The sequence below is a fragment of the Ranitomeya imitator genome, chromosome 7 (assembly GCF_032444005.1).
Source record: "Ranitomeya imitator isolate aRanImi1 chromosome 7, aRanImi1.pri, whole genome shotgun sequence".
NCBI classification, from domain to species: Eukaryota; Metazoa; Chordata; class Amphibia; order Anura; family Dendrobatidae; genus Ranitomeya; species Ranitomeya imitator.
In genome coordinates, this window is record NC_091288.1 from 6,593,798 (window position 1) to 6,612,529 (window position 18,732).

General features: G+C 48.9%; 1 protein-coding gene across 1 annotated transcript in view; it reads left to right on the forward strand.

Moving 5' to 3' along the window:
• The first annotated feature begins 4,315 nt into the window (after positions 1-4,315).
• The window catches only part of SEMA5B (semaphorin 5B), a 265,455-nt gene continuing 251,038 nt past the window's right edge, over positions 4,316-18,732 (forward strand). Inside the window, exon 1 of the mRNA XM_069732617.1 lies at positions 4,316-4,451. The gene's annotated coding sequence lies outside the window, so the exon portion shown is untranslated. The remainder of the gene's footprint in view (positions 4,452-18,732) is intronic.

Sequence of the window (18,732 nt, forward strand, 5' to 3'; positions counted from 1 at the left end):
TGGATCTCCTTCAGAGGATGTGCACTGGATCTCCTGCAGAACATTGTGCACTGGATCTCCTGCAGAGCATTGTGCACTGGATCTCCTGCAGAGCTTCGTGCCCTGGATCTCCCGCAGAGCATAGTGCACTGGATCTCCTGTAGAGCATCGTGCACTGGATCTTCTGCAGAGTTTCATGCATTGGATCTCCTGCAGAGAATCGTACACTGGATCTCATGCAGAGCTTCGTGTACTGGATATCCTGCAGAGTGTCATGCACTTGATCTCCCGCAGAGCGTAGAGCACTGGATTTCCTGCAGAGCTTCTTGCACTGGATTTCCTGCAGAGCATCGTGCACTGGATTTCCTGCAGAGCATCGTGCACTGGATTTCCTGCAGAGCATCGTGCACTGGATTTCCTGCAGAACATCATGCACTGGATCTCCTGCAGAGCTTTGTACATTGGATCTCCTGCAGAGCTTTATACACTGGATTTCCTGCAGAGCATCGTGCACTGGATCTCCTGCAGAGCTTTGTGCAGTGGATCTCCTGCAGAGCATTGTGCAGAGCTTCATGCACTGGATCTCCTGCAGAGCATTGAGCACTGGATCTCCTGCAGAGCATCGTGCACTGGATCTCCTGCAGAGAATTGTGCACGGGATCTCCTGCAGAGCTTCGTGCACTGGATCTCCTACAGAGCTTTGTACACTGGATCTCCTGCAGAGTTTAGTGCACTGGATCTCCTGCAGAACATCGTGCAATGGATCTCCTTCAAAGGATGTGCACTGGATCTCCTGCAGAGCATCGTGCACTGGATCTCCTGCATAGAATCATACACTGGATCTCCTGCAGAGCATTGTGCACTGGATCTCATGCAGAGCTTCGTGCACTGGATCTCCCGCAGAGCATAGTGCACTGGATCTCCTGTAGAGCATTGTGCACTGGATCTCCTGTGGAGCTTCATGCACTGGATCTCATGCAGAGCTTCATTCACTGGATCTCCTGCAGAGCATAGTGCACTGGATCTCCTGCAGAGCTTTGTGCACTGAATCAACCACAGAGCATCGTGCACTGGATCTCCTGCAGAGCTTTGTGCACTGAATCAACCACAGAGCATCGTGCACTGGATCTCCTGCAGAGCTTCGAGCAGTGGATTTCCTGCAGAGCACATGCACTGGATCTCCTGCAGAGCATCTTGCACTGGATCTCCTGCATAGCTTTGTGCACTGGATCTCCTGCAGTGCATCGTGCACTGGATCTCCTGCAGAGCATATTGCACTGGATGTCCTGCAGAGCTTCGTGCACTGGATCTCCTGCAGAGCATTGTGCACTGGATCTCCTGCAGAGCATCGTGTACTGGATATCCTGCAGAGCGTCGTGCACTTGATCTCCTGCAGAGCGTAGAGCACTGGATCTCCTGCAGAGCATCATGCACTGGATCTCCTGCAGAGCTTCGTGCACTGGATCTCCTGCAGAGCTTCGTGCACTGGATCTCCTGCAGAGCATTGTGCACTGGACCTCATGCAGAGCATCGTGCACTGGATCTCCTGCAGAGCTTTGTACACTGGATTTCCTGCAGAGCTTCGTGCACTGGATCTCCTGCAGAGCATCGTGCACTGGATCTCCTGCAGAGCATCGTGCACTGGATCTCCTGCAGAGCATTGTGCACGGGATCTCATGCAGAGCTTCGTGCACTGGATCTCCTGCAGAACATCGTGCACTGGATCTCCTTCAGAGGAGGTGCACTGGTTCTCCTGCAGAGCATCGTGCATTGGATCTCCTGCAGAGAATCATGCACTGGATCTCCTAAAGAGCATTGTGCACTGGATCTAATGCAGAGCTTTGTGCACTGGATCTCCTGCAGAGCATTGTGCACTGGATCTCATGCAGAGCTTCATGCACTGGATCTCCTGCAGAGCATCGTGCACTGGATCTCCTGTAGAACATTGTGCACTGGATCTCCTGCAGAGCTTAGTGCACTGGATCTCCTGCAGAGCTTTGTACACTGGATTTCCTGCAGAGAGTCATGCACTGGATCTCATTCAGAGCTTCGTGCACTGGATCTCCTGCAGAGCATCGTGCACTGGATCTCCCGCAGAGCTTCGTGCACTGGATCTCCTGCAGAGCATCGTGCACTGGATCTCCTGTAGAGCATAGTGCATTGGATCTCCTGCAGAGCATCTTGCACTGGATCTACTGCAGAGCTTCGAGCACTGGATCTTCTGCAGAGCTGTGCACTGGATCTCCTGCAGAGCATCATGCACTGGATCTCCTGCAGAGCATCGTGCACTTGATCGACTGCAGAACTTTGCACTGAATCTCCTGCAAAACTTTGTACACTGGATCTCCTGCAGAGCTTTGTACACTGGATCTCCTGCAGAGCATCATGCACTTGATCTACTGCAGAACTTTGTGCACTGGATCTCCTGCAGAGCTTTGTACACTGGATCTCCTGCAGAGCTTTGTACACTGGATCTCCTGCAGAGCTTTGTACACTGGATCTCCTGCAGAGCATCAAGCGCTGAATCTCCTGCAGAGCTTTGTGCACTGGATCTCCTGCAGAGCTTTGCACACTTGATCTCCTGCAAAGTTTAGTGCACTTGATCTCATGCAGAGCATCGTGCACTGGATCTCCTTCAGAGCATGGGCACTGGATCTCCTGTAGAGCATCGTGCACTGGATCTACTGCAGTTTCGTCCACTGGATCTCCTGCAGAGAATCGTGCACTTGATCTACTGCAGAGTTTTGTGCACTGGATCTCCTGCAGAGCATCGTGCAGTGGATCTCCTGCAGAGCATCGTGCACTGGATCTCCTGCAGAGCATAGTGCACTTGATCTACTGCAGAGTTTTGTGCACTGGATCTCCTGCAGAGCTTTGTGCACTGGATCTCCTGCAGAGCTTTGTACACTGGATCTCATGCAGAGCGTTGTACACTGGATCTCCCGCAGAGCATCTTGCACTGGATCTCCTGCAGAGCTTTGTACACTGGATCTCCTGCAGAGCTTTGTACACTGATCTCCTGCAAAGTTTAGTGCACTTGATCTCCTGCAGAGCATCGTGCACTGGATCTCCTTCAGAGCATGGGCACTGGATCTCCTGCAGAGCATCGTGCACTGGATCTCCTGCAGAGCTTTGTACACTGGATCTCCTGCAGAGCTTCGTGCACTGGATCTCCTGCAGAGCATCAAGCACTGGATCTCCTGCAGAGCTTCGTGCACTGGATCTCCTGCAGAGCTTTGTACACTGGATCTCCTGCAGAGCTTTGTACACTGGATCTCCTGCAGAGAATCAAGCACTGGATCTCCTGCAGAGCATCGTGCACTGGATCTCCTTCAGAGCATGGGCACTGGATCTCCTGCAGAGCATCATGCACTGGATCTCCTGCAAGAGCATCGTGCACTGGATCTCCTGCAGAGCTTCGTCCACTGGATCTCCTGCAGAGCATCGTGCACTTGATCTACTGCAGAGTTTTGTGCACTGGATCTCCTGCAGAGCATCGTGCAGTGGATCTCCTGCAGAGCATCGTGCACTGGATCTTCTGCAGAGCTTCATCCACTGGATCTCTTGCAGAGCTTCGTCCACTGGATCTCCTGCAGAGCATCGTGCACTTGATCTACTGCAGTTTTGTGCACTGGATCTCCTGCAGAGCATCGTGCAGTGGATCTCCTGCAGAGCATCGTGCAGTGGATCTCCTGCAGAGCATCGTGAACTGGATCTACTGCAGAGCTTTGTCCACTGGATCTCCTGCAGAGCTTCGTCCACTGGATCTCCTGCAGAGCATCGTGCACTTGATCTACTGCAGAGTTTTGTGCACTGGATCTCCTGCAGAGCATCGTGCACTGGATCTCCTGCAGAGCATCGTGCACTTGATCTACTGCAGAGTTTTGTGCACTGGATCTCCTGCAGAGCATCGTGCAGTGGATCTCCTGCAGAGCATTGTGCACTGGATCTCCTGCAGAGTTTTGTGCACTGGATCTCCTGCAGAACATCGTGGAGTGGATCTCCTGCAGAGCATCGTGTACTTGATCTACTGCAGTTTTGTGCACTGGATCTCCTGCAGAGCATCGTGCACTTGATCTACTGCAGTTTTGTGCACTGGATCTCCTGCAGAGCATGGGCACTGGATCTCCTGCAGAACATAGTGCTCTTGATCTACTGCAGAGTTTTGTGCACTGGATCTCCTGCAGATCATCGTGCACTGGATCTACTGCAGAGCATCCCGCGTGGAGCATTAACCCTTCCGCAGCGCCGCCTCCTGCAGAGCATTAACCCTCCGCGCAGTCCGCGCTGGCCCCGCCTCTTGCTGCATACATTAGGTGACGTCAGCGGCCGGCCCCGCCCCCGCCCGTCCTCAGTGCTCTGTGAGCTCCATGCTGCGCGGACCCTGCGCCCCCCGCTCCAGGCTGCGCCCCCCGCGGACTCCTCCGGACCCCAGACCGATGCCCGGCGCAGCCCCCCGGCCTGTGAGCGCAGTGAGTACCCGCCGTGTGGCCCCCGCACTCTCCGCGTGATGCAGCTCATCTCCTGAGGGGGAGAATTCAGCCCAAAGTCCGGCTCTGCCCCCCCGCGCTCCGCCGGAGCCCCCCGGAGACCAGCACGGAGCCCTGGGGACCCTCAGTGCTGACTACGCGCCCGTCACCCCGGGGGGCTCTGCCCGGAGACCGGCCGCACTGCCCCCTCATCTGCCGCCGGCTCGGGAAGTTCCTCCACAGTCGGGGTCACCGAGAACAAAGCCCCCCGCAGGTGAAGGGTTAATGCCCGGGATGGGGGGCTCCTCATAGTGGCAGGATGGGGGTCTCCTCATAGTGGCAGGATGGGGGTCTCCTCATAGTGGCAGGATGGGGGTCTCCTCATAGTGGCAGGATGGGGGTCTCCTCATAGTGGCAGGATGGGGGGGTCTCCTCATAGTGGCAGGATGGGGGGTCTCCTCATAGTGGGGTCTCCTCATGGTGGCAGGATGGGGGTCTCCTCATAGTGGCAGGATGGGGGTCTCCTCATAGTGGCAGGATGGGGGTCTCCTCATAGTGGCAGGATGGGGGTCTCCAAATAGTGGCAGGATGGGGGTCTCCAAATAGTGGCAGGATGGGGGTCTCCAAATAGTGGCAGGATGGGGGTCTCCTCATAGTGGGGTCTCCTCATGGTGGCAGGATGGGGGTCTCCTCATAGTGGCAGGATGGGGGTCTCCTCATAGTGGGGTCTCCTTATAGTGGCAGGATGGGGGTCTCCAAATAGTGGCAGGATGGGGGTCTCCAAATAGTGGCAGGATGGGGGTCTCCTCATGGTGGCAGGATGGGGGTCTCCTCATAGTGGCAGGATGGGGGTCTCCTCATAGTGGGGTCTCCTTATAGTGGCAGGATGGGGGTCTCCTCATAGTGGGGTCTCCTCATAGTGGCAGGATGGGGGTCTCCTCATGGTGGGGTCTCCTTATAGTGGCAGGATGGGGGTCTCCTCATAGTGGCAGGATGGGGGTCTCCTCATAGTGGCAGGATGGGGGTCTCCAAATAGTGGCAGGATGGGGGTCTCCTCATAGTGGGGTCTCCTCATAGTGGCAGGATGGGGGTCTCCTCATGGTGGGGTCTCCTCATAGTGGGGTCTCCTCATAGTGGCAGGATGGGGGTCTCCTCATGGTGGGGTCTCCTCATAGTGGCAGGATGGGGGTCTCCTCATGGTGGGGTCTCCTCATAGTGGCAGGATGGGGGTCTCCTCATAGTGGGGTCTCCTCATAGTGGCAGGATGGGGGTCTCCTCATAGTGGCAGGATGGAAGTCTCCTCATAGTGGGGTCTCCTCATAGTGGCAGGATGGGGGTCTCCTCATGGTGGGGTCTCCTCATAGTGGGGTCTCCTCATAGTGGCAGGATGGGGGTCTCCTCATGGTGGGGTCTCCTCATAGTGGCAGGATGGGGGTCTCCTCATAGTGGGGTCTCATAATGGCAGGATGGGGGTCTCCTCATAGTGGCAGGATGGGGGTCTCCTCATAGTGGCAGGATGGGGGGTCTCCTCATGGTGGCAGGATGGGGGTCTCCTCATAGTAGGGTCTCCTCATGGTGGCAGGATGGGGGGTCTCCTCATGGTGGCAGGATGGGGGTCTCCTCATGGTGGCAGGATGGGGGTCTCCTCTTGGTGACAGGTGTCTGGTGGCAGGATGGGGGTCTTCTCATGGTGGCAGGATGGGGGTCTCCTCTTGGTGGCAGGTGTCTGGTGGCAGGATGGGGGTCTCCTCATGGTGGCAGGATGGGGGTCTTCTCATGGTGGCAGGTGTCTGGTGGCAGGATGGGGGTCTCATCTTGGTGGCAGGATGGGGGTCTCATCTTGGTGGCAGGTGTCTGGTAGCGGGCGTTTATTGGCACACTGGTCACCGTGGCTGCACTCACCTCACTGGCAGTGCTGTGCCCTATGTTACCGCGGGCTAGGAGGTAGTTGTATGGCAGTGGCACAGGCTCGGGCAGAGCTGTGTGCGGGGTTTGTCCTGGGCAGCTCTCGGGTTGGTGCCCGCTGGTCGGGGGGCTGCTGCTATCCCGCGCATCTGACGCTTTATTTCACATGGTAATTGGTGTCTTTGTGGCTGGGGGTTGTGTCATTAACCTTCACATCACGTCTCCCTGAACATCAAAAAGGGAGAAACGGAGGAGACTGGACAAAAAGCCTGCACCCCTGTGTACCCCCTGTCCCACTCCTCTTCTGTACCCCAAAGACCTCGCTCCCCATATTCACCCCCTCCCTCTGTAACCTACAGACCCCCCTCCACTTCCACACCCTCCCCCATAGGTTCTCTGAAGACCCCCCTCTCCATGTGCACCCCCTCCCTGTATGAACCCCCTGTCCCTTTCCATGTGCACCCCCTCCCTGTATGAACCCCCTGTTCCCCTCCATGTGCACCCCCTCCCTGTATGCACCCCCTGGCCCCCTCCTCGTCCGGACCCCTCTCTCTGTTTCCCCCTAAGTGTCTCCTCCAATCCTCACACAAATCTCAGGACACGAATGATCCAACTTTAAATGTAACAAAGTTTCTCGGTTTCCTCCGGAGTTTGTGACTTGATGCCTCGTCCCGGACTGAGAAGCTGACACTCTAATATCGGGGGAGGCAGCGCTCGCCCCGCCGCTGACAATCTGCGGTCGGTTATTTGGGCACCGAGATTAATGGGGTTAATTGGCTCCTGATGCCACAACAAAATTCACAACCCCTCAACCTTTTCCGCTGCTCCCATCTAAACAAATCCAGAAGCCCCATTGTGAGGGCACCCGGCCAGCACCCAGCACCTCCAGAGAGCCGAGGTTAACCCCTCTGTGCCCAGACTGGGGGTCCCAGGGGAAGACTGATTGTGACTTATGGCGTCCGCTGATTAACTTCAGGCTCATTGTTGAGGCCATGTGCACACGTTGCAGATTTGCGGTTTTTTAGCGTTTTTGCGCTATAAAAATGCTATAAAACCGCAAATAATCTGCATACATTAAGCATCCCATCATTTATAATGGAATCCGCAATTTCTGTGCACATGATGTGTGTTTTTCCGCATGAAAAACGCATTGCAGAAAAATAATGAACCTGTTCATTAATTTTGCGGTTTTTTCGCGGATTTCCCACTGTCTAATGCATTGGGAAATGTCTGGGAAAAACCGCGCAAAAACCGCTCAAAAAACGCGAAAAAAAACGCATGTGGATTTCATGCGGAAATCTGGCAGAAATGTCCGGATTTCCACAGGAATTTTCTGCATGAATTCCTGAACGTGTGCACGTAGCCTTAGGCTTAGAATTGATGAGAGTGATGGTGCTGCTGATGGGGGTCTTCTAGGGGCATTAGGGGTCAGGTCTTCTGTTTTGTGACATTCATTGGGTATTTGAGGACATCACTGGCTGTATATATCCTGTCTGTGTATTTCTATACATTGTATCCGCTCATGTCCTATATCGCACAGCGGCTGTCTGCGTTCTGTGTATTTCTATACATTGTATCCGCTCATGTCCTATATCGCACAGCGGCTGTCTGCGTTCTGTGTATTTCTATACATTGTATCCGCTCATGTCCTATATCGCACAGCGGCTGTCTGCGTTCTGTGTATTTCTATACATTGTATCCGCTCATGTCCTATATCGTACAGCGGCTGTCTGCGTATTTCTATACATTGTATCCGCTCATGTCCTATATCACACAGCGGCTGTCTGCGTTCTGTGTGTATTTCTATACATTGTATCCGCTCATGTCCTATATCGTACAGTGGCTGTCTGCGTTCTCTGTGTATTTCTATACATTGTATCCGCTCATGTCCTATATCGCACAGTGGCTTTCTGCGTATTTCTATACATAGTATCCGCTCATGTCCTATATCGTACAGCGGCTGTCTGCGTTCTGTGTATTTCTATACATTGTATCCGCTCATGTCCTATATCGTACAGTGGCTGTCTGCGTTCTGTGTATTTCTATACATTGTATCCGCTCATGTCCTATATCGTACAGCGGCTGTCTGCGTTCTGTGTATTTCTATACATTGTATCCGCTCATGTCCTATATCACACAGTGGCTGTCTGCGTTCTCTGTATTTCTATACATTGTATCCGCTCATGTCCTATATCGCACAGCGGCTGTCTGCGTTCTCTGTATTTCTATACATTGTATCCGCTCATGTCCTATATCGCACAGCGGCTGTCTGCGTTCTGTGTATTTCTATACATTGTATCCGCTCATGTCCTATATCGCACAGCGGCTGTCTGCGTTCTGTGTATTTCTATACATTGTATCCGCTCATGTCCTATATCATACAGCGGCTGTCTGCGTTCTGTGTATTTCTATACATTGTATCCGCTCATGTCCTATATCGTACAGCGGCTGTCTGCGTTCTCTGTGTATTTCTATACATTGTATCCGCTCATGTCCTATATCGCACAGCGGCTGTCTGCGTTCTGTGTATTTCTATACATTGTATCCGCTCATGTCCTATATCACACAGTGGCTGTCTGCGTTCTGTGTATTTCTATACATTGTATCCGCTCATGTCCTATATCGCACAGCGGCTGTCTGCGTTCTGTGTATTTCTATACATTGTATCCGCTCATGTCCTATATCACACAGTGGCTGTCTGCGTTCTGTGTATTTCTATACATTGTATCCGCTCATGTCCTATATCACACAGCGGCTGTCTGCGTTCTCTGTATTTCTATACATTGTATCCACTCATGTCCTATATCGTACAGCGGCTGTCTGCGTTCTCTGTGTATTTCTATACATTGTATCCGCTCATGTCCTATATCGCACAGCGGCTGTCTGCGTTCTGTGTATTTCTATACATTGTATCCGCTCATGTCCTATATCGCACAGCGGCTGTCTGCGTTCTGTACATTTCTATACATTGTATCCGCTCATGTCCTATATCGCACAGTGGCTGTCTGCGTTCTGTGTATTTCTATACATTGTATCCGCTCATGTCCTATATCGTACAGTGGCTGTCTGCGTTCTGTGTATTTCTATACATTGTATCCGCTCATGTCCTATATCGCACAGCGGCTGTCTGCGTTCTGTGTATTTCTATACATTGTATCCGCTCATGTCCTATATCGCACAGTGGCTGTCTGCGTTCTGTGTATTTCTATACATTGTATCCGCTCATGTCCTATATCCCACAGTGGCTGTCTGCGTTCTCTGTATTTCTATACATTGTATCCGCTCATGTCCTATATCGCACAGTGGCTGTCTGCGTTCTGTGTATTTCTATACATTGTATCCGCTCATGTCCTATATCCCACAGTGGCTGTCTGCGTTCTCTGTATTTCTATACATTGTATCCACTCATGTCCTATATCGTACAGCGGCTGTCTGCGTTCTGTGTATTTCTATACATTGTATCCGCTCATGTCCTATATCGCACAGCGGCTGTCTGCGTTCTGTGTATTTCTATACATTGTATCCGCTCATGTCCTATATCACACAGTGGCTGTCTGCGTTCTGTGTATTTCTATACATTGTATCCGCTCATGTCCTATATCGCACAGCGGCTGTCTGCGTTCTCTGTATTTCTATACATTGTATCCGCTCATGTCCTATATCACACAGCGGCTGTCTGCGTTCTCTGTATTTCTATACATTGTATCCACTCATGTCCTATATCACACAGCGGCTGTCTGCGTTCTGTGTATTTCTATACATTGTATCCGCTCATGTCCTATATCGCACAGCGGCTGTCTGCGTTCTGTGTATTTCTATACATTGTATCCGCTCATGTCCTATATCGCACAGCGGCTGTCTGCGTTCTGTGTATTTCTATACATTGTATCCGCTCATGTCCTATATCGCACAGCGGCTGTCTGCGTTCTGTGTATTTCTATACATTGTATCCGCTCATGTCCTATATCGTACAGCGGCTGTCTTTGTTCTGTGTATTTCTATACATTGTATCCGCTCATGTCCTATATCGCACAGCGGCTGTCTGCGTTCTGTGTATTTCTATACATTGTATCCGCTCATGTCCTATATCGTACAGCGGCTGTCTGCGTTCTGTGTATTTCTATACATTGTATCCGCTCATGTCCTATATCACACAGCGGCTGTCTGCGTTCTGTACATTTCTATACATTGTATCCGCTCATGTCCTATATCGCACAGCGGCTGTCTGCGTTCTGTGTATTTCTATACATTGTATCCGCTCATGTCCTATATCGTACAGCGGCTGTCTGCGTTCTGTGTATTTCTATACATTGTATCCGCTCATGTCCTATATCACACAGCGGCTGTCTGCGTTCTCTGTGTATTTCTATACATTGTATCCGCTCATGTCCTATATCGCACAGCGGCTGTCTGCGTTCTGTACATTTCTATACATTGTATCCGCTCATGTCCTATATCGCACAGTGGCTGTCTGCGTTCTGTGTATTTCTATACATTGTATCCGCTCATGTCCTATATCGTACAGTGGCTGTCTGCGTTCTGTGTATTTCTATACATTGTATCCGCTCATGTCCTATATCGCACAGCGGCTGTCTGCGTTCTGTGTATTTCTATACATTGTATCCGCTCATGTCCTATATCACACAGCGGCTGTCTGCGTTCTGTGTATTTCTATACATTGTATCCGCTCATGTCCTATATCGCACAGTGGCTGTCTGCGTTCTGTGTATTTCTATACATTGTATCCGCTCATGTCCTATATCACACAGCGGCTGTCTGCGTTCTGTGTATTTCTATACATTGTATCCGCTCATGTCCTATATCGCACAGCGGCTGTCTGCGTTCTGTGTATTTCTATACATTGTATCCGCTCATGTCCTATATCGCACAGTGGCTGTCTGCGTTCTGTGTATTTCTATACATTGTATCCGCTCATGTCCTATATCCCACAGTGGCTGTCTGCGTTCTCTGTATTTCTATACATTGTATCCGCTCATGTCCTATATCACACAGCGGCTGTCTGCGTTCTCTGTATTTCTATACATTGTATCCACTCATGTCCTATATCACACAGCGGCTGTCTGCGTTCTGTGTATTTCTATACATTGTATCCGCTCATGTCCTATATCGCACAGCGGCTGTCTGCGTTCTGTGTATTTCTATACATTGTATCCGCTCATGTCCTATATCGCACAGCGGCTGTCTGCGTTCTGTGTATTTCTATACATTGTATCCGCTCATGTCCTATATCGCACAGCGGCTGTCTGCGTTCTGTGTATTTCTATACATTGTATCCGCTCATGTCCTATATCGTACAGCGGCTGTCTTTGTTCTGTGTATTTCTATACATTGTATCCGCTCATGTCCTATATCGCACAGCGGCTGTCTGCGTTCTGTGTATTTCTATACATTGTATCCGCTCATGTCCTATATCGTACAGCGGCTGTCTGCGTTCTGTGTATTTCTATACATTGTATCCGCTCATGTCCTATATCACACAGCGGCTGTCTGCGTTCTGTACATTTCTATACATTGTATCCGCTCATGTCCTATATCGCACAGCGGCTGTCTGCGTTCTGTGTATTTCTATACATTGTATCCGCTCATGTCCTATATCGTACAGCGGCTGTCTGCGTTCTGTGTATTTCTATACATTGTATCCGCTCATGTCCTATATCGTACAGCGGCTGTCTGCGTTCTCTGTATTTCTATACATTGTATCCGCTCATGTCCTATATCGTACAGCGGCTGTCTGCGTTCTCTGTATTTCTATACATTGTATCCGCTCATGTCCTATATCACACAGCGGCTGTCTGCGTTCTCTGTATTTCTATACATTGTATCCGCTCATGTCCTATATCCCACAGTGGCTGTCTGCGTTCTCTGTATTTCTATACATTGTATCCGCTCATGTCCTATATCACACAGCGGCTGTCTGCGTTCTCTGTATTTCTATACATTGTATCCACTCATGTCCTATATCACACAGCGGCTGTCTGCGTTCTGTGTATTTCTATACATTGTATCCGCTCATGTCCTATATCGCACAGCGGCTGTCTGCGTTCTGTGTATTTCTATACATTGTATCCGCTCATGTCCTATATCGTACAGCGGCTGTCTTTGTTCTGTGTATTTCTATACATTGTATCCGCTCATGTCCTATATCGTACAGCGGCTGTCTTTGTTCTCTGTATTTCTATACATTGTATCCGCTCATGTCCTATATCACACAGTGGCTGTCTGCGTTCTCTGTATTTCTATACATTGTATCCGCTCATGTCCTATATCGCACAGCGGCTGTCTGCGTTCTGTGTATTTCTATACATTGTATCCGCTCATGTCCTATATCGTACAGCGGCTGTCTTTGTTCTGTGTATTTCTATACATTGTATCCGCTCATGTCCTATATCGCACAGCGGCTGTCTGCGTTCTGTGTATTTCTATACATTGTATCCGCTCATGTCCTATATCGTACAGCGGCTGTCTGCGTTCTGTGTATTTCTATACATTGTATCCGCTCATGTCCTATATCACACAGCGGCTGTCTGCGTTCTCTGTGTATTTCTATACATTGTATCCGCTCATGTCCTATATCGCACAGCGGCTGTCTGCGTTCTGTGTATTTCTATACATTGTATCCGCTCATGTCCTATATCGCACAGCGGCTGTCTGCGTTCTGTGTATTTCTATACATTGTATCCGCTCATGTCCTATATCACACAGCGGCTGTCTGCGTTCTCTGTGTATTTCTATACATTGTATCCGCTCATGTCCTATATCGCACAGCGGCTGTCTGCGTTCTGTGTATTTCTATACATTGTATCCGCTCATGTCCTATATCGTACAGCGGCTGTCTGCGTTCTGTGTATTTCTATACATTGTATCCGCTCATGTCCTATATCACACAGCGGCTGTCTGCGTTCTGTGTATTTCTATACATTGTATCCGCTCATGTCCTATATCGCACAGCGGCTGTCTGCGTTCTGTGTATTTCTATACATTGTATCCGCTCATGTCCTATATCACACAGCGGCTGTCTGCGTTCTCTGTGTATTTCTATACATTGTATCCGCTCATGTCCTATATCGCACAGCGGCTGTCTGCGTTCTGTGTATTTCTATACATTGTATCCGCTCATGTCCTATATCGCACAGCGGCTGTCTGCGTTCTGTGTATTTCTATACATTGTATCCGCTCATGTCCTATATCGTACAGCGGCTGTCTTTGTTCTGTGTATTTCTATACATTGTATCCGCTCATGTCCTATATCGCACAGCGGCTGTCTGCGTTCTGTGTATTTCTATACATTGTATCCGCTCATGTCCTATATCGTACAGCGGCTGTCTGCGTTCTGTGTATTTCTATACATTGTATCCGCTCATGTCCTATATCACACAGCGGCTGTCTGCGTTCTCTGTGTATTTCTATACATTGTATCCGCTCATGTCCTATATCGCACAGCGGCTGTCTGCGTTCTGTGTATTTCTATACATTGTATCCGCTCATGTCCTATATCGTACAGCGGCTGTCTGCGTTCTGTGTATTTCTATACATTGTATCCGCTCATGTCCTATATCACACAGTGGCTGTCTGCGTTCTGTACATTTCTATACATTGTATCCGCTCATGTCCTATATCACACAGCGGCTGTCTGCGTATTTCTATACATTGTATCCGCTCATGTCCTATATCACACAGTGGCTGTCTGCGTTCTGTACATTTCTATACATTGTATCCGCTCATGTCCTATATCACACAGCGGCTGTCTGCGTATTTCTATACATTGTATCCGCTCATGTCCTATATCGCACAGCGGCTGTCTGCGTTCTGTGTATTTCTATACATTGTATCCGCTCATGTCCTATATCGCACAGCGGCTGTCTGCGTTCTGTGTATTTCTATACATTGTATCCGCTCATGTCCTATATCACACAGCGGCTGTCTGCGTTCTCTGTGTATTTCTATACATTGTATCCGCTCATGTCCTATATCGCACAGCGGCTGTCTGCGTTCTGTGTATTTCTATACATTGTATCCGCTCATGTCCTATATCGCACAGCGGCTGTCTGCGTTCTGTGTATTTCTATACATTGTATCCGCTCATGTCCTATATCGCACAGCGGCTGTCTGCGTTCTGTGTATTTCTATACATTGTATCCGCTCATGTCCTATATCGCACAGCGGCTGTCTGCGTTCTGTGTATTTCTATACATTGTATCCGCTCATGTCCTATATCGCACAGCGGCTGTCTGCGTTCTGTGTATTTCTATACATTGTATCCGCTCATGTCCTATATCGCACAGCGGCTGTCTGCGTTCTGTGTATTTCTATACATTGTATCCGCTCATGTCTAACCAGGGATTCAAGCTTCAGGAGGCTAATTTGCATATTCCAGGTGCCTTCTGGGAGAAGCGAAGTCTCCCTAAGCTAGAAGATCGTTGGGTACAGCCGGGACCAGCTGCTTCGAAAGCATCACCAAACCAGGGATTCAAGCTTCAGGAGGCTAATTTGCATATTCCAGGTGCCTTCTGGGAGAAGCGAAGTCTCCCTAAGCTAGAAGATCGTTGGGTACAGCCGGGACCAGCTGCTTCGAAAGCATCACCAAACCAGGGATTCAAGCTTCAGGAGGCTAATTTGCATATTCCAGGTGCCTTCTGGGAGAAGCGAAGTCTCCCTAAGCTAGAAGATCGTTGGGTACAGCAGGGACCAGCTGCTTCGAAAGCATCACCAAACCAGGGATTCAAGCTTCAGGAGGCTAATTTGCATATTCCAGGTGCCTTCTGGGAGAAGCGAAGTCTCCCTAAGCTAGAAGATCGTTGGGTACAGCCGGGACCAGCTGCTTCGAAAGCATCACCAAACCAGGGATTCAAGCTTCAGGAGGCTAATTTGCATATTCCAGGTGCCTTCTGGGAGAAGCGAAGTCTCCCTAAGCTAGAAGATCGTTGGGTACAGCCGGGACCAGCTGCTTCGAAAGCATCACCAAACCAGGGATTCAAGCTTCAGGAGGCTAATTTGCATATTCCAGGTGCCTTCTGGGAGAAGCGAAGTCTCCCTAAGCTAGAAGATCGTTGGGTACAGCCGGGACCAGCTGCTTCGAAAGCATCACCAAACCAGGGATTCAAGCTTCAGGAGGCTAATTTGCATATTCCAGGTGCCTTCTGGGAGAAGCGAAGTCTCCCTAAGCTAGAAGATCGTTGGGTACAGCCGGGACCAGCTGCTTCGAAAGCATCACCAAACCAGGGATTCAAGCTTCAGGAGGCTAATTTGCATATTCCAGGTGCCTTCTGGGAGAAGCGAAGTCTCCCTAAGCTAGAAGATCGTTGGGTACAGCCGGGACCAGCTGCTTCGAAAGCATCACCAAACCGCGCGCCGTAATTTTTGCCTGCAGGACATTATTGCAAGAGAGCTTGGCTGAGTAGATTACACAAGAAGGAAAACACACTGCAAGTCAGCAGGATCTAGGAGCAACATGGCAGATGTGACAACCTACATGGTGAGCTGCAGCATGTGCTACATGTTCACAGATCGACCAGAAGAAGAATCCAATTTCACCTGTCAGAAGTGTAGACTAGTGGCCCTTTTAGAAGAAAAGGTGCGGGGTCTGGAAGAAAGAATAGCAACTTTGAAACTCATCAAAGAGAATGAAGACTTTCTAGACAGAACAGAAGCATCTCTACTGGTCACAGAAGGTGCAAAAAGTGTCAGAGAACCTCCAAAAGCAGATGAGTGGAAGCATGTGACCAAAAGAAGCAAGAAGACCATGGAGAAATCACCAACCACACAACTGAAGAACCGATATCAAATCTTTGTAGAGGATGAAGATGGCACACCTAAGAATGAAGCAATACCAGCAAGCAAAAAAGAAAAGGGCACACAGCAACAAGTGACAGCAAAAAGTACAGCCAAGAAGCAACGAAGAGTGGTGGTGGTGGGAGACTCACTACTGAGAGGCACCGAAGCAGCCATCTGCAGACCGGACATAACTGCAAGAGAAGTATGCTGCCTTCCAGGTGCGATGATCAAGGATGTGACCGATAGGATACCAAAGCTCTTCAGCTCCAAGGACGTCCACCCATTTCTTCTGATACATGTTGGCACCAATGACACGGCAAGGAAGGACCTACCGACAATCTGCAAGGACTTTGAAGAGTTGGGGAAGAAAGTAAAGGAACTGGATGCACAGGTAGTTTTTTCTTCTATCCTTCCAGTAGACGGGCATGGCACCAGGAGATGGAACAGGATCCTTGATGCAAACAACTGGCTAAGACGATGGTGCAGACAACAAGGATTTGGATTCCTGGACCACGGTGTGAATTACTGGTATGATGGACTCCTCGCCAGAGACGGACTACACCTCAACAAACCTGGGAAACACACATTCGCCAGAAGACTCGCTACACTCATCAGGAGGGCGTTAAACTAGAAGAAGAGGGGACGGGAAGAAAAACATTAGACTCGAACAAAGACGACCCAGGAAAACATACTCAGAAGGGAGGTAAGAACATTTCTAAAACAATCCACAGTGAGGAGATTGGAACAAAACAAAATCCTCTAAACTGCATGCTCGCAAACGCCAGAAGCCTGACAAACAAGATGGAAGAACTAGAAGCAGAAATATCTACAGGTAACTTTGACATAGTGGGAATAACCGAGACATGGTTAGATGAAAGCTATGACTGGGCAGTTAACTTACAGGGTTACAGTCTGTTTAGAAAGGATCGTAAAAATCGGAGAGGAGGAGGGGTTTGTCTCTATGTAAAGTCTTGTCTAAAGTCCACTTTAAGGGAGGATATTAGCGAAGGGAATGAGGATGTCGAGTCCATATGGGTTGAAATTCATGGAGGGAAAAATGGTAACAAAATTCTCATTGGGGTCTGTTACAAACCCCCAAATATAACAGAAAGCATGGAAAGTCTACTTCTAAAGCAGATAGATGAAGCTGCAACCCATAATGAGGTCCTGGTTATGGGGGACTTTAACTACCCGGATATTAACTGGGAAACAGAAACCTGTGAAACCCATAAAGGCAACAGGTTTCTGCTAATAACCAAGAAAAATTATCTTTCACAATTGGTGCAGAATCCAACCAGAGGAGCAGCACTTTTAGACCTAATACTATCTAATAGACCTGACAGAATAACAAATCTGCAGGTGGTTGGGCATTTAGGAAATAGCGACCACAATATTGTGCAGTTTCACCTGTCTTTCACTAGGGGGACTTGTCAGGGAGTCACAAAAACATTGAACTTTAGGAAGGCAAAGTTTGAACAGCTTAGAGATGCCCTTAATCTGGTAGACTGGGACAATATCCTCAGAAATGAGAATACAGATAATAAATGGGAAATGTTTAAGAACATCCTAAATAGGCAGTGTAAGCGGTTTATACCTTGTGGGAATAAAAGGACTAGAAATAGGAAAAACCCAATGTGGCTAAACAAAGAAGTAAGACAGGCAATTAACAGTAAAAAGAAAGCATTTGCACTACTAAAGCAGGATGGCACCATTGAAGCTCTAAAAAACTATAGGGAGAAAAATACTTTATCTAAAAAACTAATTAAAGCTGCCAAAAAGGAAACAGAGAAGCACATTGCTAAGGAGAGTAAAACTAATCCCAAACTGTTCTTCAACTATATCAATAGTAAAAGAATAAAAACTGAAAATGTAGGTCCCTTAAAAAATAGTGAGGAAAGAATGGTTGTAGATGACGAGGAAAAAGCTAACATATTAAACACCTTCTTCTCCACGGTATTCACGGTGGAAAATGAAATGCTAGGTGAAATCCCAAGAAACAATGAAAACCCTATATTAAGGGTCACCAATCTAACCCAAGAAGAGGTGCGAAACCGGCTAAATAAGATTAAAATAGATAAATCTCCGGGTCCGGATGGCATACACCCACGAGTACTAAGAGAACTAAGTAATGTAATAGATAAACCATTATTTCTTATTTTTAGTGACTCTATAGCGACAGGGTCTGTTCCGCAGGACTGGCGCATAGCAAATGTGGTGCCAATATTCAAAAAGGGCTCTAAAAGTGAACCTGGAAATTATAGGCCAGTAAGTCTAACCTCTATTGTTGGTAAAATATTTGAAGGGTTTCTGAGGGAAGTTATTCTGGATTATCTCAATGAGAATAACTGTTTAACTCCATATCAGCATGGGTTTATGAGAAATCGCTCCTGTCAAACCAATCTAATCAGTTTTTATGAAGAGGTAAGCTATAGACTGGACCACGGTGAGTCATTGGACGTGGTATATCTCGATTTTTCCAATGCGTTTGATACCGTGCCGCACAAGAGGTTGGTACACAAAATGAGAATGCTTGGTCTGGGGGAAAATGTGTGTAAATGGGTTAGTAACTGGCTTAGTGATAGAAAGC